The sequence below is a fragment of the Parasteatoda tepidariorum genome, chromosome 10 (assembly GCF_043381705.1).
Source record: "Parasteatoda tepidariorum isolate YZ-2023 chromosome 10, CAS_Ptep_4.0, whole genome shotgun sequence".
Lineage (NCBI taxonomy): Eukaryota > Metazoa > Arthropoda > Arachnida > Araneae > Theridiidae > Parasteatoda > Parasteatoda tepidariorum.
This window is the reverse complement of record NC_092213.1, coordinates 23921825-23945981: the sequence shown is the minus strand read 5'-3', so window position 1 is coordinate 23945981 and position 24157 is coordinate 23921825. Positions and strand designations below refer to the sequence as shown.

At 29.2% G+C, this 24157-nt stretch overlaps 2 long non-coding RNA genes across 2 annotated transcripts; both read left to right on the top strand.

The window, feature by feature from the left end:
• Positions 1-613: 613 nt before the first annotated feature.
• On the top strand, positions 614-7907 carry LOC107438049 (uncharacterized). The gene is made up of 3 exons (XR_001583322.3): positions 614-807; positions 5833-5936; positions 7684-7907. It is a non-coding gene; the product is annotated as an uncharacterized lncRNA (long non-coding RNA).
• A 5177-nt stretch (positions 7908-13084) lies between these two features.
• Positions 13085-21574, top strand: LOC107437951 (uncharacterized). Its single transcript, XR_001583313.3, has 3 exons — positions 13085-13242; positions 19374-19486; positions 21379-21574. It is a non-coding gene; the product is annotated as an uncharacterized lncRNA (long non-coding RNA).
• The last annotated feature ends 2583 nt before the right edge of the window (positions 21575-24157 follow it).

Here is a 24157-nt window from a genome sequence, read left to right as displayed (position 1 = left end):
TGTATTTTTTTAAAGTTACCAAAAATTCTTTTAGCTAATCTTCGATTCGCTTTATTTACATTCAATTAAAATATTTGTTTGAATAAGATTTAGAGAGTAAAAAGTTTTTACGTGATAAAATGATTTGACATTAAGAACAAAACCAAGACTTCTAAAACGGAAAATTCCAGAACACTTTAAGTTTACTTTGCCTTTGGTATGGATCAAAATGCTTTCAACGGATAGAACTGCAGGTAGTTTGAATCGAAAGGAAATAAAAAATACATATAACTCACGAATTTGAACATTTCGGGAATTATTTAATGAATGAAAATCGCATTTAAAAAGTTTCAAAATGTTCGCAATGAGACGTAAACTAACAACCGATCTAGTACATCAGTTCGCTATTATTTGATCACTATTCGAAAGCTTTATCATCCACACTCATGTTAAATTTTTTTAAAAAAGCACACGTGCATTAAAAAACAAAACAATACTCTACTTTCCCTGATTAAAATGCAAAGGAAAAAACAAAGGAAGTGAAATTCCTTTTCCAAAGGAAGTGAAGTTCCGTTTTCAAAGGAAGTGATTTACATAGCCGTTTATCAGAAATTTTATGATTAAAAGCAGCAATTATGGGAGGAAAAAGTTATAGCCTGTCACGTGAATTTGCTGTAACAATCTTACTGTTAAAAATTGTGAATTTCTTTATAATAGTAAGATCAAGTGGTCTGTTCAGACTTTGTTAAAAACCTGCTCATTTTCTGAATCTGAAATTGCCATTGAATCGGGTTCTTACTGCCAAGCTCTGTATTTGTGAAAATAAAGGTATTACTTTTTTCTTTAAAAAAATATTTTTTTTTAAAAATTATAGTTTTAAAATAACAAATCAAAAATGTAATTGATTCCTTTTTCAAAAAAAATTTTTTGTAGGAGCTATTTTTAATAGTAAAGTAATTATTAAGAGTCAATTTTTAAGATAAAATAAATTACGAAGGGTCTGTTTTTGTGGAAAATGTATGGTGAAGTTCCATGTTTGTCTGGTTGAAACTATTTCGAAGTTTAAAATATTCCATCAAGATTTAAAACTTTGCAACATTTAAAATTCTTATGAATGCAATTAATAATTAAAGATTCAAATTTTATTATAATTATTCTGTTACAACTTTTAGGACAGTCACGAGTTGAAAATGACCGGTTATGCATGTTGACGGGAAATGGCAATTAAAGATTTATTTCCTGTTTTTTTGCTTTTAAAAGCTTTTAATTCTCAACTGCTTTTATTCACCTGTTATTTTTCGTATGATTCATAGTTAAACGTTTTAGGTATCTTAAACCAAGTAAAATTATTATTTTATTACTAATTTATTGAAGTTGCGAAACATAGCTGTCTGAAAGTTTTTAGATTTCATAATAAGCATCTGCTTATTTGCTGTAAATAAATTAACTTCATTCTTCATGCATAAATTATCTTCGTTTAAATATGTTTAAATTATGCTTCATACATAAAGAAACAGTAGTTAGAAATTAGAATTTTTGGATAACTTTAGGAAGTTATAGTGAGTAAGTTTCTTATTTAAGCTACATTATTTTGAATTTTAAAAAAATCTTTTTCTGAAAGTATTTCTTAGTTTAGTTACTTTTGAAAGCAAATGTTCGTAATTTTTTAAACTGGTAGATTTGTTAACATTATAACTCTTTATGTTCTGAAATTTTAGAATACAGACATTTCACTTATACTATCAATTTAAAAATTTAGTGAAAAGAAGTTTTGGGCTTTAATTTCGATAAAATTGAGACTTCTTGGGGAAAGATGCTTATTTTAATCCAGCAGAACTTTTATTTAAATTGTATCATCTTTAAAATTCCGCCTATCTCAGCGAATGAACATACGTAGTGACAGTTTTTAAATATTTTCCGAATCAAAGAAGTTTTTAAATACCTCTGACAACAAAGCTGTTTTGCAACAACAATAGAAGGCATATGTTTTGGCGCCGTGTTAGAAGTCAAGAATGCTGTAACGTATTAAGTTATATCAGGGGTTTCCAACTTACATGAGGCCGGGGGCCGCAATTAAAAAGACCAGTCAAATGGCGGGCAGCAACTTTATCAAAATTTTATATAGGACTCTTTTACGCTTGAAGGAACATTAAATATACCCGTCAGATTTTTATCAAGTTGTACAAAACAAAAGTATTGAATTACAAATTAAAATAAGAAGTAGATTTTTAGAAACATTTAATTGCATGTTAAAAAATTCTGGCTACAATAACTTTCATGTGCACCTATGTATTAAACAATCAATCTACAACAGATATCAAATTTTAAGATATAAAACTTGAAAGTATTTGAAACCTATATAAATTTTCTAAGAAAATTTTCCTTAAAAAATGACAACCAATATATTTTGGTTCGCGGGCCACAAAAAAAGGCTAGGTTTCGCGGGCAGCCAGTTGGTAACCACTGAGCTATATTAAGAAACAGTTCTTTGTTTTAAAAAAAATTTCACAACAACAAATACAGTACGAAATTAAATTATCCGTTACGGGTTAGTAATAATCTTGTAATAAAATATAGGAAAACTCGTACCGGATGATTATAAACTTCAAATTCCAAAAAACAAAACTATTCTGTAAAGAATCAACAACTCTCTGTTGCTCTATAAATTGGGTATACTATAGCCTACGTCACAGGTTGTGTTATTCCTACTAAATTTAACCCATGAACGGCATTTTCTGCGAGCCTAACTTCAAGTCACAAATAAACAAGCGAAGTGTTTGATCGTTTAAATAGCTGCTCGCCAGATTTTATTGCATTATAAAGAAAAGTAATTGATATTCGATTTTTGATTAATAATTGATTTATGTGGATAGTGGCATTTATGTGGATAGTGGCATAGAATTTAGCATTGCGTCATGGTAAATGTTATTCCTACTAAGTGGAAGTAGTTGTGTTTTTTTTATATTATACCCAATTGTCTCACGCTTTTACTTTTAATTTATCTCTTTATGTGTTTATTTTATTTTATTCATGCTTTTGCTAGCCTGATAATTTTTAATATTTTCATACCTAATAACTCCTCTCCCCTTGGAAGAACTTCTCCAGAGAAAACAAGGGAAAAGTTATTTAAGAACTTATTTGAGTATTTCTTTAAACTTTAGGTTGAAACCAATGCATTATGTTACAATCAAAACATTTCACTTTTAAAACTAAATTCTCTAATTGTCAAATTAAATGCAGCATACAATTTTTACATTAGAAGCTATGTACAATATTTAACATTTTGAAACTTTACTAAATTATTTTTAGACTCTTGCAGTAAACATTAGTAGACAATTCTCTTGTAACGAAATTTAGCTTTCGAACTAAAATATTCTAAATAATTAGAATGTAAATAAATACCATAATTTAACTTCACATAAAATAAATACAGAGAAATATTACTCTTTACATATATACAACACTATATGAAGACTGAAGTCAACTGGATCTTTTTTTATCAAAATGCTTATTTTTATCTTGATGTCACTAGTTGTAAAATCAGACAAAATACTCAGCACTAGAAGGCTTCGCCCCCTGCTCGCTTGCGCTCGCCAAACCAAAATTTCGGTATATTTCAGTTTGGTCGTAAGAATTTATAAGATAGCATTTTAGTATATGAAAATCCAATCATTAGATAAAGATGCTCCGTTAGTTGTAAATCTTCACTTTTATATTCGTAAAATATATAGGGGAGAGTCGGGTAGCCCCGCCCAGCTGGTACCCCAGCCCACAGTCAATTTCATATGTATAGAATATTTTTTCAAGTCAATGGGCCATCGGACATTAATTGTTATATTAAAAAAAGATTATTTTTAAAGTTTCAAGTATTATGCAGCTGTTAACATGGTAAACAATAGTTTTGAAAATATGTTGAATGCAGTAGTCATGAAATTAAGAAAAATTGGTTGAATGCCTCGATTAAACTTCATTTTAATATTAAAAAAATAATTTTTTCTATACATACAGCATTAAAGTATGTAATCTTAAGTTAAATTTGCACGAAGAAAGAAGTTTATATGTGAAAAATTGTTCGAGTAATTACAAATTTACAAAAAAATTGGATTTCGGGTAGCCTCGCTCGCATGAATGTCGGGTATCACCGCCCAATTTTATTTCGTCGATAAATGTACGGTTGCAAAGATTATTATTTTATTGCTTCAAATTTGAATGTTACATGCATTTTTAACAACAAATATTGTTGTTATTAAATGATAGAATTCACTAAAAGCATATAAATATGTAGTAAATAAAATAATTTTGTGATAAAAATGATAAATGAGGTTTATATATTGTCAATACATTGGTCACTTTCATTTACACCTGAAAAAACAGTCAAAAAACATAATTTTTGTAACTGGGCGGGGCTACCCGACACATTTTGAAAAGAGCTGAGAAACATGTTTAAATTTCCATTTTTTAAAGTTTAACTATTCTTTTTTTGGTTTATTCTTTTTGCATTATTTAATTAGATGGTAAAACAATAGAAACATACAAAAATATTGATTATTGCTCAATATTATACGGAAATATAAGCAATACTCCTTAAGTGTCCTCCCCTGTATGAAATTGAACTGAAAACAATAATCAACTATGTGCTCTTGATAGTTTTTACGAATCTATATTAAAAAAGTTACTGCCGCCGTCACCGCTGTTTTAAGAAATTTTCGCCAATCTCAATGCCATTACTCAAAAATATCAGTGAAAAACTTTCAGCAACTAATGTAAGCATATTGAGCACGATATCATATTGTTAATTTTAGTTAGATGCTAAGTGCATTAATTAATAAAAAATTTATCACTTTTAATATAAATCTGAAAATATATTTGAACTTGACGAAACCTGTAATCCATAAAAGCGTGAACATTGCTTATACTTTATGGCAATATAATTATAAGCTACACTTTTTTGCAAAAGTACACTTATACATCAAACTGTTCCTTAGATGTTTTTTAGACTATTACCTTACAAGTTTCAGGAATTTCTACTCAGAGCTTGACTAAGGCAGGGTCATACAGGGCAGTTGCCCTTGGCCCCCACGTCAAAGGGAGCCCTCAAATCGAATTAAAAGTTTATTTTACGTTTCTTTCTTTAATGAAGTTTTTTTTAAACAAACTATCAGTACAGAGAAAAATCCGTCAGTTTTATGTTAGCTTCTTCATTAATCTAATCTTTATTTCGTAAATCAGCGTCTTTCTGGGGCGGAATCAGCTAAATTTTCACAATTACGATGGACAAATTGGGCCAATCAAAATCATGTATTTTTACATAGCTCGAAATGCGATATGCTTACAAAAATACAGGCTTCTGCTGGCTTAATTGAGCCAACGTAATTGCGAAAATTTAGCTGAATTCAGCCGAAATGCCAGCAGGAATATGAATTTTTTACAGCTAGATGACAAAGTCAGCAATCAGAAAGCTGCATTTGGCATGATGGACATAGAATTGACAGAAAATTAATAAAATAGACAGAACGATATTTCATCTGACCATTGGAGGTGGGGAGGACTTTATATCTATTTTAGATTCTATTCAATTTTCCTGTTATCTATAATGAGGTGAAAAATTTAAATACCTCCTTAGAGTTCGGTTCTTCATAACTGAAGTAATGAAGCAGAGAGGGGGGCTGCCAAAGTTTTTCCCCCGCCCCTGTTTTCACTGGAAAATACTCGTTGAACAATTCTAAAGTGTGGTTATTATGCTGATCCAAAGCCCTTCATCTTTAGAAAACTAGGGATCATTTTTCTTATAATCTTATTACAGAATGATTTGTCTTGAAATAAATATGTTATATGGCCTTCGTATCGCTTTAGGAAGAAAATGAAGTGTTTTGGATTTCTTGTGTTGATGGCTTGCCTTTTCGCTGTTCTGAATGCCGACAGTTGCGGTGAACGCTATGAACGAGCACAAGCAATGCGTAAGATAATGTTATTTTGTTATATATGTACATTACTAAGTATGGGTTTTCTCATATACGTTATTAATCAAATATGTTCCATTTCTACAGATTTGTAAAAGAAAAAAGTTTATTTCTTGCATTTTGACTTGAAATTTGTTTTTTGCTTAAATTGTTGACAGGGGTCTGTCCAGACATTTTCTGAAAGGTCCGTTTTTGTAAAATTGTGAAAAAATTACTCGTAATTTGTGAATATAAAATAAACGTTAAGTCACATTCTTTCAACCAGGGTCCGCTTTTGTGAATTTGTGCAAATAGGGTCCGTTATTGCAGAAAAACTTTTTCAAGGAGTTTTTAAATTGTAAAGACATACAAGATTATGCTCAACACTCTAAAATTATAATTAACAAAATTAAATTTTAAGAAATAAACAGCAATTGCAGCAACTAAATTAGCGATGCAACATATAAATATTTGGTACTTAGCCTATACTGCGGAAAGCAGAATATTCATTTCGGACGAATAAAGGAAGAAGCGTCTGTCGAAGACAAAATTTAGTTAGTTTACATCTGTCTTTCTTCCCCCGCCCCTCCTGGGAAGGGTTTATTTGATTAACAAAACTATAATGAAGATTAACAAATTTGTGAAGGGTCCGATTAAAAGATAAATTATTTCGTGAAGGGTCCGTTTTTAAGTTAAAATATTTTGTGAAGGGTCCGTTTTTATGAAAAGATATTTTGTGAAGGGTCCGTTAACGGACCCAAATTTCTTCTAAACAGACCTGGTTTCGTTTTGATTGCGAGCCCAAGTTAAAATTCCAGAAAATTTCCTGAGTTTAAAAAAAAAGCAGTTTAAATTGTAAAATTAGAAGAAAAAAAATTTAAACAAGGTTTTTTTCCTTTTTCTCAATATTTTTTAGTTTACTTAAACTGTATTTTAAATTTTACACATACCTATACCATTTAAACATGCCTATGATGACCTGGAGAAGTAATTAAAATTTACAAATATGTCTTTCTTTCTTATAACAACTATTTACTGATAAAAAATTAATATTAATCATGAATATAAGCTTTAAGTATCTCTCTGGCTCTCCCTTACAAACAAATAAAATAAACTTTGTTTCTAAGTTCCACCTTTGAAAATTTGATTTCTGGAAACTTCTGTGATTAATGATTTTTTGAAACGTCTGGACCTTCGATTTCCGGAAACTTCCGGATCACTGTTAGCGAAAATTCTGGAAATCCGGATTTTTCCGGAGCACAATCAGCCATGTATAAACTTTAGATAAAAATTTTGAAGTACTTTAACAAATCTTCATTTGTTGTCGTCGTAGGCAATTAAGGTAAGAGATGCGATTGTTCTTGTTTTCCAGCGGCTCCATCTATGACCAAGAATTCTACTTCTGCCACATCCATACGCCACACCCGTTTATAGGACGGACCTATTCATAATCTATTTATTCATCCACAGAATTGAACCTTTAAAGGAAAAATTTGTGGATCATTCCTTGAAAGAAAAACCTTTCAAAATATTTTTTTCTGATTAAGGTTCTTCAACATTGTTTTAATGTTTTATTAGATTGATTTGTTGTCAATGTTCCATTAAAAGCTACACTAAAGGGCTATTGGTGACGATCAGAGGAATTATTTTTGGAAATTTCAATTAACCTGCAGCACTATTTAGGAATAAATTTATATAAATGCTTTGGTTACGTTCCTTTTCTTTTATTAAGATTTTGTCGTAACGTTCTTTCTTTTTTTTCCAGTCGAACAACATGTTGCAGACGTTCCTGTTCCTAATTGTAACGCAGATGGTACATACGCTCCACGGCAATATGGCAGTTTTGGAAATTGTTACTGCGTTGATCTAGAAGGAAACAGAGTGAACCAAAAGTGCCCATGTGAATAAAATGCCTGTTTTATTCCCTATGTTCTGGAAATTTATATAAATTTTGCTCAAAATAAACAAAGACGTACATTTTTGCCTTAACATTTGGTTATGTTCTTGTCTTTTCAAATAAATGCAATTTTTGTTAATGAAAATACCATATTTTAAAAACTGACGTCGTGATTTTTGAATAAAATATTGTAATTGAAATTTATGACTATCATTATATAGGATGAGTCGGAACAAGACGATAAACCTTCACTGGGTACGGCAATATTCATCATAGAATATAAGACTAAAACGGCAAACGGCAATAATAAAACGATAAAACGGCAATATTCGTCATAGAATATAAGATTAGAACAGAAGCAGAGAGAATTTAAAAAGTATACCTTTAAGGTACAGAAATATAAAAGGTATTTTGAAAATTAGAACAAGAAAATAAATTTACTTACCTAAAATTAAATAGCATCTTCGTCAGAAATAACACTTTTAATAAGATTATTTTTTAATTTCTCTCTATTAAAAAAAAATATGAAAGACATAATAGCAAGTAAAAATTAACTATTCAACAAAATATAAAGTCGAGGCGAGAACATAATACTTTTATTTAGAAAAGTTGTTCCATCATATCGTCTTAACAACCAGAAATTCACATCGCTTTCTTTTTAAAATAAAACGATACAAATTTCAGCTTATAGCTCGCACACGATTAAATAATAAATAACTCGCTCATCAAATCATGCTTGAGCGAAAACAACTAAAGCATTGCTTAAATATCTGCCACACAAGTTCGATTTAACGCAAGGCAAGTAGGGGAGAGGGGGGCACATGTGAACAATTTTTTTTATTTCTTCATTTTTCAAAAAATATCATAAATTTTTCACAGTAAAGAAGTTCATATGTTTAAGTAGTCTTTTCTTCGTCTTATGGAATTTTTTGAGATTTTTTAATAAAATATTCTTTTACTTTATGATATTTTAAAAAAATGACTTCAATTGTTCACATGTGCCCCTATTAGGGGCACATGTGAACATGCCTGGGGCACATATGAACAAGATTAAAAACACAAAGCAATCATCATATTTCAAGGGAAAAAAATCTTTAATATGGCAGATATAGATACGTATTATACTGAAGGGGTTGTAGCTTACTATGCGAATTTAAACTGTACAACAGTACTGTCAATAAGAAAATAATTTTTCAGCTGTACAATAATTTATCCGTAATTGGGTTTTTCGCAACTTCATGTTCCACGGGTGTTGTAATGGGCCTTTTTCTTTCTTCTCTAATACTCTTTCATGCTTTTTTTTTCATTTTTTCTATCTTTTCATTTGTAGCTTTAACAATTCTATTTTCTCAGGTGTATCAGTTAATATGCGTGATGCGCGATCAACCATTTAAAAAAAAAAAATTTTTTTTAAAGAAAAAATTAATAAATTAATTATGGAAAATTAAATAATAATAATTTTAAATGCATACATATTTTTTAAACTTATAATATCATGAGGATAATAATCTTAATACTATGTAGGGGCACATGTGAACTGTTCACATCTGCCCCAGATGATTTGTTCACAAGTGCCCCATCATCCTTCTTAAACCTTACTTGAAAAATAAAGAACTTTTAATTGAGTAAAAAAAAAAATTAATTGTCATAAACTTACCTGAATGTTCATATAATGGTCTGCAATAGTTAATTTCAGTTTATTAGTTGATTTATACTATGCTTTCACTTGAAGAAGCTAGTGATTATAATATATACAACACCAACTGATACAAAGAAATTGTCAGAATAGAACAACAAAATGTCTCATTGTACTGAAAGTTTCGCAGAGAGGTAGGACTAGTACTGCCATCAATTGAAAATTTTTCAAGATTTTTTATTTCAAATCATATTGGTAAAACATACCATGTTCACATGTGCCCCCTGTTCACAAGTGCCCCCCTCTCCCCTATTTCACTCCTAATTCAAGTCAAGTTGATTGAAAAAATTTCACTCTTTTTTGAGTAGGAGAATTAACTCATTCATTTTAAGATAGTCACACTGTCACATTTAAAGAATAGGAAACGAGGTTCCAAAAAACTTCTTATTTGATGTATAAAAAATTACTCGAAGATATGCTCAAAGAAGTTACTTACTGTTTTCAAAAATGAACAATGCCCAGCACAAAAAAAAATTTATAAATAAATAAAACGGACGACTAAATATAACTTTTAATCTTATAATCGCGTCTTCATGTTTTAAGACTTAATCTTAATAGTTTGAGGGGGTGACCTCAAATATGCTAATTAATTAGTGCAGACGATATTTTAAGTTTCGAAATCAGGCACAAAAACGTACCTTATCTCAATAAACGTACCCTATTTGTGACGGATTAAGATTACAGAATCCTAAAGTATAAGGGGTGACCACAATGTGGGAAACAGAGTACTCTTAATTTGGTCAGGAGAGCGATCCTGTCGCTATATTTCGGGAAATTTTTAAGTGAATTGAAAAATTTTTTCACACAGTTAAAAAATTCGTTTATCCGAAGATAATTTAATGCAGAAAATAAATTTTAGTAAATTCATATTATTTTTATTATTTTGTTTAATAATAGTCGGAAACGTTTTGAAGCGTAAGTTGCGCAATTTTTTTCATTATTTAAAAGTATGCAATTTTAAATATTTGAGCAAAATCTATCTAGTAGATGCTGAGAAATCAGATTTCTAAGAAGTCGTATTTTTAAAATTCGATATCTCAGGAGCTATTCAAGCTCAAATTTTGTATTTTGCCATGTAAAATCACACACTCTAAAATGTCTTGAAAAATTGCATACCTTCCATTTCAAAATTGTTTCGATTATTATTAAATAAAATAACAAAAAATAATAAATATTTACTAAAATATATTTTTTGAATGTAATTATTTTTGGATATATGAATTTTATAATTGTGTGCAAAAATTTTTCAGCTGGCTTAAAAAGTTCTCGAGATATATAGCGTAATACGCAAAACGTAAAATTAACATTATGGGGTCCAAATTTTGGATAGCTGTCTTAACCAAACTACGGGGACTATATTTCGCAGATTGCGGTTATCCGCTAAATTTTGGGGATCTGAAATCCGAATTCGTCGAAAAAAAAGCTATGTTTATTCAGAGAAAGCACGTTTTGTGTCTGATTTCGTGACTTATATCGTCTGCACTAATTAATAAACGTATTTGAGGTCACCCCATCTAACCATTAAGATTAAGTCATAGAAAGTAAAGGTTTGATCATAAGATCAAAAGTTACATAGGATGTTTTTTTTGTACACTGTACTATGCTTAAAATTAAAAAAATTGGACCACCTTGAATTACTAATAATCGGTTCTTCATGTTGTAGGACTAAATCTTAATAGTTTGAGAAGGTGACCTCAAATATGCTAATTATCTAACGATATTTTAAGTTATGAAATCACACACAAAAGCGTATATTCTCTGAGTAAACATATTTTTTTTCGACGGAATCGGATTTCTGACCACCAAAATATAGGGGTTAGTCAAATCCTGGAAAAATTGCCGACGCAGAAGTATTTTAATTACTACTGTATTAAACAAAATTGGAAAAAAAATTGTCGTCGCAAATGTATACGAATATCGCAATTATTTTGATATCTAAATCAAATGGGATCCAAACTCAAAGTTGAAATTCCAATTTTAAAAACATGCCTCGTTGTAATCAGTTCTCTGAACTTTGGAAAGGTCAATTAACCTCTTTTTGGATCATATGTAAATTATATACTAAGTACACTTTTAAAATAGTAAATCAAGCAATTCGTGCTTTTCAGGATTTTTCGATCAAACAGCGCAATAATTATGGGTTGAATAAACGTAGAGTACGTTCTCGCAAGCTTTCTGCTTGAGAAGAAAAAAAAAGTTAATCTAATAGGGTAAAATAAGTCAAGACCTTAAAATAAAGTTCGAAAAAAACTCAAGCATGATGTCTTAAAAGATAGTTCTTAGACCAAAAAAAAAACGAAATTCTTGCATTGTTTTCTAAAATAAAGACTGCTCCAAGCTTTAAACCTCCTCATATAAGTAGCAAGATTAAACTTTTTCCCAAAAAAAGAAAAAAAAACATAATTACTGACTGGTTACTGGCAAATATTAGAACATCAATTTTTAAAGAAAAATGAAAACATTTTACTAAAAATAATGTTCATATTATAATACTCAAAATAATATTCATTATTAGTTATTTTTGGGGGTAAAAAAATTGATTTTATACTGTTCACGCGAGTAAGGGAGTGACGAAGAGAGAAGCAATATTTTTAATGAGAAATTTTTCCGGAAGAACTATCGTGGTTTAAGAGCCTAATAGACATAGCAAACTTAATTTATCCTTTCAGACACATTCGCCTAAACTTGTTATACAGCGAGATAACGCATCCATTCACTCTAGTAGAAGAACTAGTAACTGGTTCAAACAAAATAAAATTGAGGCTATAGATTGGCCATCTTGTTCCCCTGATCTAAATCATTTGGAGAACCTTTGGATAATTTCAGTTAAAAAATTTATACGCACTGCCATCAATAAAATAACAAGAATTATTTGTTACCAGCAATACAGAATGCTTGGAATGAAGTAGATTTTGAAACTTTAAAGGGGATTTCTAATAGTAGACTACTTTTTATTAATCGATACTGTGATTATTAAAATCTATGTTTTTATTGAAAATTGTGAAATTAAATGTGTTTTTCATGAAAGGTATCGATAATTTTTCTATCATTTCTCTTTTCATATCTTATCCAATTCACATTTTAATCTTTTTATTTTTAGATTATCTCTTTGAACACCCTTTTTCAAATGTAATCAATATAGTTTCAATAAATATCACATAAAAAATTGAATTTAGCAGAAATCATGAGGGTATGTATAATTTCGCATTATGTGTACGGATTTATTCGTAAACTGATATTGTCTTAACTCCTTCATTCCCAAAAGGTAGCAAATGGCTATTAGGTACTAAACCAACCAAAAATAATTAATCCATTAATGTTTCCTAAAATGCCCTAAATGTGAATGTAAAAGCGGTTTAAATTTCGACATTGGTTGAAAATAAACTCAAACGTAAAAACAATGCTATTTTATTTTGATAGGAAACCCGGATATTTTTGGTTTAGATTTTATAGGTTTTTCAATAAATTTCTAATATAATTCCTATGGTTTCATATTACAAATCACATTCTTATTTACAATTTATTATTTGTTGTTAATTTATTGCCTCAAAGTCGCCAAAAATGACTACTCACAAGTTTTTACTGTGTGTGACAGACGCTTCTGAACAAATAATGTTTATGAGATGCTCGCTTAATGGCTCCATATAAGTGGAATTAAAGGCCAGGATTTAGTTCTTTATGTAAAAAAATAAGTAAAACAGTTCTTGGATTAAATTTGAAATTTTTTTCGCGTAAGTATAAAATTTTTACTAAGCAATTTAATTTTATTATTATTATTAATTCAATATTTAAAAAAAATTATATATTCTATAGAAATCTAATTTACTAATTATAAAACTACTTAAATTTCTATACATTATCAAAAATAAATTGAGTTTTTAATAATTACCCAATTTAACTTTTAAAAAAAATTAAAGACGGTTACTAATCTACTTTTTCCGATGAACTTAGAAACTTTTTAGTTGTAACAAACATGTTGCATCATTAAGTTACTTTTAATCTTTTCTCAAACTATATGTTCGCTTTATTTTGTTCATTCATTATGTAAATAACCATGAGCTGTGCAATTTATTTGCTATTTAATTCATTAATAATACAAATATTAGAGAATGATATAAATAAAACACGCCCTATAAAATTTGAAAAAAAAGTATATAAGGAGAAACGTTTTTAAATTTATATTTTTAAAAAGCAAAAAAATACAAATAAAGACGCTAATACAAAAGCAATTGTAGAACAACTGCGAAAATTTATTTTCATAAAAACTGTCTCATTTTTTATTCCACTAATTTTTAAACAATCTTCGTATTTGTAACAAAGGCATAAAAGGATATAAAAATAAGTAAACTGATTGAGATTTGAATTATTAGAAAATGTTAAATTTTTTGAAATTCATTTAGATTTTCTGAAAATATAATGTTCTCAATTGTAAAATAACTATACACTTCGTACTGAAAACTCTATCAACAATGTATTGCTTGACAAACTTATGTAACAATTATATTCAATTATTTCATTTTATACGTCAAAAAGTTAATAGTATTATAATCTAAAAAACATTCAGTTGTGTACTTTTGATTTTCAACTGCACATTTCCCTGCTTTAATGGAGAATTAAAAGTTAAAATGAATACTAACAACTTACAACTTATTCAATTAGAAACTGAAACTGTATTGTCAAGAAAAAGAAATTGGACACAATATTTTTCACAAATATAATACAATAAATGACATTTTTCAGAAATAAATTTTTAAAAAAAGTAAAAAAATCTTTTTGCATTTAGTTGATAATTTAATATAAAAATATAAACGTTATCGTTCTAAGAAACTGAAGTAGTAAATGGAACAATGAAGAATTTAGATAACGCATAATGCGAATTTTTAGAAGCATAGTTTGTTTATTTACTTAATTTTGTTAAATTATGTAAAATCAAAGCTATATATGATAGTTTTTGGAGTCATTTAACCAAAGAGAAAAAAGTGTACATTTTTTATGGAAAATTTTACAAGAACTGGTATTAAAATTGGAGGAAATAATTCTTCAATCTTTACAATGCTTTGTGCTATAATTTAATCATAATACAAAATCTGACGCAAAAACGCAGTTTCTTTAAGTAATGTTGATTATGTTTTTTCTTATAAAATAAGTAGAAGGATGAAATCTCGAAAAAGGTAATTTCAGCAGGTTACATTTCTGGGGCAATTTTCAAGAATCATATAATTCTTATTGACAATTTTACATTTTATTTACATCAATTTTACATTAAAATAAATGTTACTCACATGTTACTATTTTATAGCTTTTCAGTATTCAGAGTGACACAAAAGCATAATAATTAACAGGAGCTTACTTTAACTAGTACAATAAAATTTGTCAATAGACTTTTAATTGTAATTTGGTGAAAACTTGGCTGTTTAATAAAAATGCATCAAGGACAACTGTAATCGCTACAAATACAAATTTAATTATTGCATACATTTGTTTATTAGACATTCATTATTCACAAGCATTAATTTTTGCAAAACAGTTTTTTCAAATAATAAATTAGAATGTGAGTGATTAATGGATGGTTAACTAACTTTTATTAAATTAATTATTCGTAATATTTTCATTATTATTCACTTATGCTTTAATAAATTTTTTAATACTTCTCCTAGAAAGATAAAACAATTAGTTCAAATAAATAAAAGTCTCCTGTATACTTAAGGAATTCCAACTGAAAACGAAATAGATTCTTTTGTTGTTGTTGTCTTCTCTATGAGACAAAACTAAATATATCAAGAAGTTTGGTAGGTAAATGGGTACATTTGTTTACTTCACACTAGAGCTGCACAATGGGCTATTAACGACGATTTGGGAAACATCCCTGAGGATGATCCGAAGACGTGCCATCGCAATTTTGATCCTCTGCAGAGGAAATGGCTCTCCTGTTTTGATAGTCCGACGACATGAGTGCGAAGTCGAGCACTTTTCGGTAGAACAGTTTAGCGAGGACCGAAACCTTTCACCCTCAGTCACTACGCAGGTTGATCAAAGTGGTCAGTCACCCGATTACTGATCACAGCCTCAAAAAGTTTGGAGAATGAGTTTTATGAGTTCTGGCACCCTGAATAGGATGTCCTGATGTTGAGCCGAGTTTAAAAAGTGCAGCCAGAATGGATTGACAGTTGAAAATGTGTTCTGGCGTTAATTGGGTTTGCGGACAATGTCTGTATATGGGGTATAATCTGGTCTTGTCTGTCCTTCAAATGGCCCATGTGGAGTCTTTCTTTTGCGGATGACAGGTTTCTAAGACAATTAAGATCCAGAATGGAGGGTTTGTTTGAAAGTTTGCTTGAAAAGTTTGTGCTTGGCAATTGCATTTGCGTCATCAGAGTTGACGGTGGGGGTCGGATCGAAGTTTCGGGCTTCCTTAGCAAAATCGTCTGCGCACTCATTTCTTTCAATGCCACATGGGTAGAGATCCACTAGAGGGTGAGAGGCTTTTTTATATGTCCCAGGAGGTTGTTAATGCTCTGGGTTAAATTTGCTTCTCCATTGCATATGGCTTCTAGTGTTGATTTTGAGTCGGAGAAGGTGACCAGTCCTTCTGTTGAATCTTCAGAATAGTGTGGATGGTAAAATAAAGGAGCTCCTTTGACAGCAATAAGATCACTAGTGATATTTGGCCAGTGAGAATTTCGAAATGTAGGTTTCTATTGATCGCAATCTTATCCATGGGAAATCAAGAGATAAAAAATATCAAGACTTTATTTAGTATTTCTTCTCGTTTTCTTGGTTTTCTCCCTTCTTGAAGGAATTTTTTTTAAACCTGAAATATCTAGAAATTTACCAGGTCTCCTGACCACGCCTGTTTAATACAAGTATTATTCACAGAATTGTGAAGTCGGTAGTTTTAATGCGTGACTCCGTATCCAGACTTACACGACCCTACAATAATGGAAGAGACATTTTCAGTTTTTGACATTTTTTTAAATTTCTCAAGAAATACCTATTAGAATATCTTAAAAGTTTAAAAGTTTCAAGTAATTTTTTCACTTTTTTTAGAGAGCTCGAAACTATTAGGGGCTATCCACAATTTTCATCTTGTATTATAATACAAGATTTATTAAAAAATAAGACCGTCATTTTGGGGGATCCCCCCTTTAAAAGTATGTTTTCTTTTGCATGTTTTCTTTCTCCATACCATAAAAGATTAGTTCCAGGACGATTATTGTAAGGTATTAACATTCGTAATCAAATTTTGTCTTAGGATACAAAATACAATTTGTGAAAAAACCCTGATCGTTTTGAGCTTTTTCGTGAAAAGTACAAAAACTACTTAGAAAAGTGTTTGAAAATTTTTAAATTTTTAAGATATTCAAATCAAATTTTTTCCATCAATTTCCAAATACGATTCATTAGAAAATTGTAAAAAAAAATATTTTTAAAACTTTTTTCAGTGCATGCGCTTTATAAAAAAACTAGCTTAAATATTAATAACTTGCGTAGTTTTTAGCAAATTTTTTTAAAATTTTAAATAGATAATTTTGTAATTAATCTTAAATTGCTCCAGAAATTTTGTTTAATTCCATTGAATATCTTTAAAGTTATAATGAATAATCATAAGGCAAAAAATAAATTTCTCTGAAAATGTCTTTATCTCAATAAATATTTACTGAAGGTTTAGGAAACTTTATGCAATTATTAAAAATAACTAAAGTAATCGATAGAAGTTAGAAGCTTATTGCTTCATTTTCTACCATAGGGTGTTCAAAAATACTTGTTTTCTTTCGTAATTTATTGAAGGTCCCTCAAACTTCTGAAAGATTTAAATTTTATTGCTAAGTATGAAAAATTGCATGAACTGCAATGAACAGTTTTTGATAGATAGTTTAAATAGTATACAGTTGCATGTTTTTAGATTTTTGATAAGTATCTTTGTTTTTATGCTAAATTAACGTTTAAGGATTTTTTTAACTTCATCAAAATCGGTTTTCAACTGTTTTAACGTAAGAAAATAAGATTTTAAAAAATACAAAATGTGAGAAACGTGTAGTTTTAAATTACTCAAAACCGCAAAAAAATTCATCATTTAATTGCTTTAAAGTCTTGTGTAAAATTTCACAGAAATTCTAAAAATTATCAAATACTATTTCTCCTAAGCTACTAAAGTGACCCCATTATTTTCTTCTTTTTTTTTTGAGGATATTATGCTGTCTAACAATACTATATCATCAAAAGTTTGTTAAGTAGGAGAGATATCAAGAAAACACAAATTAAAAATTTTACTTGAAATCCAAGGCTTTATTTCCGGCTTTAACTCTACTAAAATTTTGTCTAAATTCTCGAAAAATATTAAGATTATTTTGCTAAATTCATTTCAAATTATTCTTTTCCAATTTTTTTACGCAACATTAAAGTCAAAGATTATTTATTATATTCTTAAGGGAATATTCTCTAACTAGGAAACTATACCAAATAAGATACTTAAAATTCTCTGATATGTCTTTTTCATTAACTTTACATCTGAATTAAATGAATTTAGGTTTAGTCGGTGTCTGACTTGCAATAATTTGCTTCAAAATAGGTTAGAAATAACATTCTGCGTGGATCCAGTTCATCTCCATTCACCAACACATTGTTTCATCGGCACAACTTCTTTGACGAATCATAGTATGACTTTATGCAAATTGTTTTGAAGCAAATTGGATTAAACCAAACAGGAACGCAATCACATAGGCTCTTGATCCAGATCCACACATTTTGAACTGCCGAAACAAAACATTGGCTAGTTCTAGTTTATAGCAGTGTTATTTTATATGAGTGCCATAACATTTACAGCCAATTGATTTATAACAATTTAGAACCAATCGCTCATATAAACAACTAATTAAAGAAAATTTTTATGAGTATTGTTATAGCACAATTATAATAACGTTCTTACTAGCTAGAAATAAATATTTAGTTTGGATAATTCAAATTGAATGGTTTAGAAGCCTAAGCGGTGGTTTTGAACCAAATCAGTTCAAATAAAACAAGAACTTAATGACATTGTCTCTTAATCCAGATCCACTCATTTTGAACTACCGAAACAAAACATTGACTTGTCCTAGTCAATGTCTAGAAGAGTCTATGTCTAGTCTAAACAGGAACTTAACTGCATTGGCTTCTGAGCCACTTATTTTAAACTATCTAAACCAGTGGTTCCCAAAGGATGTTCCGCGGAGCCCTGTTCCAAAAGTTAGGAATTCTTTAGTTAGTAATAATTAAATTTATTTATTTAATATTTCGTTTGTTTAAATTAACTTATTCATGTAAAATGCCAATGAGAAAAAGGTAACAAACTTTAAATAAATAAAAAAAATTCAACAACAGAAAATTTTGAAAAATTTATGAAAATGCTTGGCATTTATAAAAAATTCAATAAGAATTTTCGAGCTTTCAGAATGATTAAATTCAAGATTAAAGAATGCTGTTTCTCTGATATTCATTCTCAACATTTACATGTTCTTTTTGACAACCATAATTCATTTATTCATGCACCAAAAAAAATTAATGGCTTTAAATATTTCATTTTTCGCATGAAATATTACCAAAATAATTAGTATTCACTATTTATTTAATTCTTTGTTAGTATATTCACAGCTGCTAAGGAATTTTTTTTTCATAACGTCGGGGTTCCGGCCAAAACAAGCTAGATTATTTAGGATTACATAGCCTAAAAAAAGATGGGAGCTGCCTATCTAAACTATACACAGTTGTAAAAATGTCGTAACATCACTGATAAATACTTTTTTATATAATCAATTAATTATATATTCAATTACTAATACATTATTTAAATCACATGATTTGCTAATAAATGTCTGCATTATTTCAGAACAAAAATGAAGCTATTGGGCTTTGTTATATTGATTGCATGTCTCTTTGCTGTTTTGAATGCTGATGATGATATGGGCTGCAAAGAGAAGCGTGCTAGAGCCAAGGCATTATGTAAGAAATTATTATTTAAAAATTTTTATGTAAAAATATTTCATTGTACACAACAATTAAAAAATATATATATTTTAAGGTTCAAATATGGCTTTTTCTACTTCATTTTGTCAGAGAGTAAATTACGTAGAATTTTAGAACTTTACAAAATACAAAAAATTTAACTTTAAATAATAAAATCATTTTTAATAACCAACTTTTGAAATATTTTTATGAGGAAAAAAAACACCATGTATGTTTTGTCTTAAGATTCAGAACCCGAATAAATTCTATAAATTATTATCATTTTCCAGAGAAGGGGGGGGCATAAAAGTTGGTCCCACCGCTCTCTAAAAGTGTTACTTAAGCGATAGAAATAAAAATCTAATTCTAGGATAGAAATAAATTCTCCTACAGTACAGTCCTTTTTACAGTAGAAACAAAAATCAAAGGCTCATACTATAGATTACCATAATTGCAAGTTCAATGCTAACTCAGTAGTGTTACTCTAAGAGTTAGTAAGAAAAAAAATAATTTTTAGAAAAGCTCAATTTTGTGGCACGTTATTCCGTTTGTTTTCATTAGAATGCTGATTAAGTTTTTGCAAAAACTTTTTTAACTATTTAGGAATTTTGGCTTTACACTCGTATTTTTATATTCTGTAAACACTGCATAGTAGCACCTTTTTGGGTGAAATTAAAAAAATTTAAGATTTGAAAGTATCTAGCTTTCATTTCGATACTTTATGAACAATCACTCATCATTTTTCAAGCAATATAGTGACAGGGTGCGTTTTAAAAAGTCCTTAAAGGTGCTTATTTTTGATTTACGTTTTTTAAAAGCTCCTAAAGGTGTTTTTTTTTATTCGAGGTTTGTAAAAAGTGCTTAGTTTTCTGTCTTTTAAAAAGAGATTTTTTCTTTGCCGTGTCGTCTCTAAAGCACACAAAAAATGCATGATTTTCGCAATTTTCTCTTCATGGGCCGGGATAGCCTGGTTGGTTAGGCACTGGGTCCATGTTCAAGAGGTCGTGGATTCGATACCCGCTGGCCGAAGGCTCTTTGTGTAATAAATGGTGACTGAAGCATCTCAAATCTGTTGAGTTACAAAGTCTTCCATGTTCCTATCACAAATCACACCTCTGGAGGTACTGATCCAGGAGTTTCTCTCTCTCTCTCTCTCTCTCTCAAAATATATATATATATATATATTTGCTGAAATAAATGAATACTTGAATTTGTCCCTTTGCACTTAGTTCAGNCAGTTTTATAAACAAAAACAAAATATATATATATACAGTCTCAGTGAATTAAGTTTCTTCATTAGTTAGGCCTAGTTGGTCCGATAAAATTCTGATTGTTTAACCGTATTAGATGAAAGCAGAAAATAACGGTTTTTTTCACAGTTAACAGTTTCATTACTATCTTATTTATGGTCATTTGACTGTTTTGGTTAATTATGGCAAATTAACAATTAAAAAAAAATGTTATTTAACCATTTTTTCCGTGAATTTTCTGACGGTGTAGTTCGGAGATCCTGAATGAAAGATTCATAGCTGGGCTTCTTAGTTTCTCACTTTTTTAATACAAAATCGTATTAGTTTTGTTATTTTTCGCAGTTTTTTACTCCAGTTTAGTATTAAGAATTTTCTTTGCCATCTGAGTCGCAGTCAAAATTTAAAATTACATTAACATGCTAATATAAACTGCATGCTCGAATGCAAAGCATCTGTTCTAAAATATATAATAGTAATAGTAGTTTATAATAGCGAAATTTATAACAGTTATATAATTATTTAACTCAGCAAAATATGTAATATTTTAGGGCGTGTGGATTTTTGTACTCTAGTGTACAGTGTATTACGTTCAATAAAATTAAAATTATAGCATCAATATTATTCTTTTTTTATTCTTAGATAAAAACAGCGTTCCAGATATTCCTATTGCAATGTGCAATTCAGATGGTACCTATGCCAAAAAACAATACACTAGCATGGGTAAGTGCTACTGCGCTGATTCAGAAGGAAATCCAATTGATGGCCAAGAGTGCCCATGTGAATAAAAAATCGCAACTGGAATTATTTGAATAAATTTATTCCTGTTTAATAACAATTTGTGCTTTTGATCTTGGTATTTTGTAACTTGCACTGTTTAACAACTTCGTAATTCTTGTAGTTCTGGTCTGGACCATAGAGTTATAAATAAGAAGGAGTGGGCATTCCTCCCCTTCCCCATTGGAGTAACTGTCAAGGAGCGGCGGCTATGTTGGTATAACCAGAAACTTCGCGGAGCCGCTCAGGTTTCAAGAGGAATAGTTAAGTTATTCTTGACCTTTTCTCTTATGATTGGAAAATTTCGAAAACGAGATTGAAATAGTTTTGTTGTTAATACATAACATAACTTCCCAAAAAATAAAGTTTTAAGATAGCTCTATTTTACATCTGAATTTTAAAAAAAGGAGCTTTACGGCAGTTTACGGGAACTTAGGTTCCTTTACATTTTATCTAGACATTAAGCCATTTGAATAAACACTTGGGTAATAAATCTGGTCCATAACCTACTGTTTATTACTAAGCAGAGAAGTCTAATTTCTTTTTCTTTTGCAAAGCACTTGATCATATGAAGTGTACAAAACTGTAATTTACAAATAGCAACGTAAAATAACTGTGTATTTATTTTTAAAGGTAAATACCCAGAGTATTTAGTATATAGGAATATTTATTTTCCAATTGAGATTTAAACTCCACTCATGAAATGTTCTATATCATTCACAAAATACATGAAGTGGTGAGCAAATAAATGCTCTATAATAAATGCCCAGGCATCATTATCTGTAATGAATGCTCTATAATAAATTAAAGCTTTGAAACAGCAATTGAGACGTTAGTAGAGGAAGGTGGTGGCTCAGATGAAACAAATTTTAAGGCTTTTAAGGAACTTTAAAAGATAAAATGAATACTAAAGCCGAAACTATGGTCTTGAAACTATGGTCTGGATTTAACTCCGGTTTTGAAAAGTAAACTCTCTTAAACTGAAGTATAGATTTGGATTTAAAAATAGACTTTTCTTCCTAAAACGTCTTACATGAAAATTATATCGTTAGAAAATTACCAACATGGAATGCATAAACAATTCCCTTAACATATTAATTTTTTTAAATCCTTGTCAAAAAAGAGTTCAAAGATGCTTACACATTAGTGAGTGACAAATTGGCAATTATATGGGTAATAAACTCGCACATTATTATAAAAGGTAATCACAGTTAAAAATTATTAAAATCATTACAGCTTTGGTATTTATAAATAAACCAAAATCACGTGAATCAAGTAAAAATAAAGGTTCAAAAATAGACATATTGAAATTTCAGTTTTATAAACAAAAACAAAAAGGAATGTTCTATAAACAAAACAAATTCTATCAACAAAAATGAAAAGAAAAAGTAACGAGACGAACAGGTTATAGTGCAGGACATAGAACAGGTTATAGAACAGGTACATAAGAAAAAAAGTGGTTTAACCAAAAGGAAAAAGCTTAAACAAGCATATAAAGACAATTTTTGTGGAAACAAATTTATAAAATTAACTTGAAAGCTGTGAAAAATTAGAAAGCATATTTCTTATGTATAAAAACTATCAATGCAATTTTTAGTATTAAACATTTTAAAAATTGGCGTTATATTTAGATCAAAAATTCTAATTTTAAACAAACAGATATCACAAATAATTCGAAAGTAATTAAAAAAATGTTTAAAAATTAATTCTAAAATTTTGGTTCTATTGTAAACTGACCATTGGAATTCTTTTCTTGTAAGAGCTCGTGTTTCTAAAAAGCTAGATTATTTTTTGGGTTCTCGTTTATTATAATTAATTTCAAAATTGTTTAAAAACTCATTTTGGAAAGTATTATCTAAGAATGTTTAAAAATTTTAAAAACGTAGAGAATAGCGCTTGAAATAGTAGTGGAAATGAGAAGAAAAAAAATTTAACATAGAAGTGTAGTTGAAAATCTTTTGAATTAAAAATGTATTGTAACCATAAAACTATAGAAATGATAAGAAATTTTTTCAGAGAATAAGAATGATTTAAAAAAAAAAAACTTTGTTTTAATGCAAAACAGGGTTTTTTTTTCGTATATAAATTAATTTTAAACAGACAGAGAGTTTTTTCAAGAAAGAAAAAAACTTACCGAAAGCTTTGATTTAATAGATTTAAAACTAATATTTTTAATATTTGGTTGAATTTGCCCTTATAATTTTCCAGTTGTCAAAGCTCCATATTGTCAATTTTTTTTATTTTCCTGTGTAAATCAAAACTATGGGGGCAGTATAATGATAAGCAACATTTAGGAATTTTTTGGGAAGAAATTTTAAAGCGCATTTGTAGTGAAAAATATCGCCAATTTCCACGTAAACAAGAAGAGATCTTTGGTTTAAATGTATTTTGAATCATCGGTCATTTTTCTTAAAAAGGAGAATTAATCTCAAAGCCTTGTTTTAGTAGTTTAGAAAGAAATATCTGTGTAACATTTGGATTAATTTGATCCAGTAATCTTCCTGGTAAGAAATCTGCAAAACATCCTTTTAATATTTTTAAACACAATCTTTAGTTAGATGAAGGGATTGGGGCCATATATTGATAATCCCCATTTATAAAATTTTCCGGGGAGCGTTTTCAAGGCACGTTTTATTTGGGAGGG